This window comes from Eimeria mitis, genomic scaffold (assembly GCF_000499745.2).
Source record: "Eimeria mitis Houghton genomic scaffold, Emh_scaff4569, whole genome shotgun sequence".
Taxonomy (NCBI): Eukaryota; Apicomplexa; class Conoidasida; order Eucoccidiorida; family Eimeriidae; genus Eimeria; species Eimeria mitis.
The window spans coordinates 3,747-4,613 of record NW_013572880.1 but is presented as its reverse complement, the minus strand read 5'-3'; positions in this window follow the sequence as shown (position 1 = coordinate 4,613).

Sequence of the window (867 nt, the reverse complement as noted above, 5' to 3'; positions counted from 1 at the left end):
TGTGGGGATCGTCTCTGTGGGGATCGTCTCTGTGGGGATCGTCTCCTTGGGGATCGTCTAGTATACGGGGCCCCCCCCCTGTAAGGGGACAGCCGGTGCGGGGGCCCCCCACAACGACGATCCCGGGATCGATTCCGGGATCGTCTCCTTGCTGGGGATCGTCTCCTTTCTCGCGAGTTTCTGCGCTGTGATACTGCTGCTGCTGCTGCTGCTGCTGCTGCTGTTGCTGCTGCTGCTGCTGCTGCTGTGTCTGCTGCTCTCTCATCCGCATCCGTTGATGGGGGCCTCTCCTGTGAGCGTCTATTGTCTGGGGGCCCCTTGGGGGCCCCCAATGGGGCCGTACCAGCGACAGGGCGGGCCCCCGGATCCATCACCTCTCAGGCTAGTAGTACTCCTGCTGCCGCTGCTGCTGCTGCAGTTGCTGCTGCTGCTGCTGCTGCTGCTGCTGCGTTTCTGCTTCAGGCTGAGGCGAGCTAAGATAGAGGGAGACAGAAGAAGCTGCTGCAGCAGCAAATGTGTTTCTATGGAGGGCCCCGCGACACGAGGGGCCCCTGGGGGCCCCCTGGTACCCTCCTCTTGAGGCCCCTGGGGGGGGTGCGGGGATGCTAGATTGTTGCTGCTGCTGCTGCTGCTGCTGCTGCTGCTGGTGTGTGGCTTTCTAACGACAGCAGCAGCAAGAACGCAGGGGGAGCTCTTGCTGCCGCTGCTGCTGCAGCTGTTGGTGCTGCTGGTGCTGCAGGCGGTGCTGATGCTGGTGCTGCTAGTGCTGCTAGTGCTGCTGCTGTTGAAGCTGCTGAAGTGAAAGTTGCCCCCCTCTCGCTGCTGCTGCAGTGCTGCTGCTGCTGCTGCTGCTGCCGCTGCAGCAGC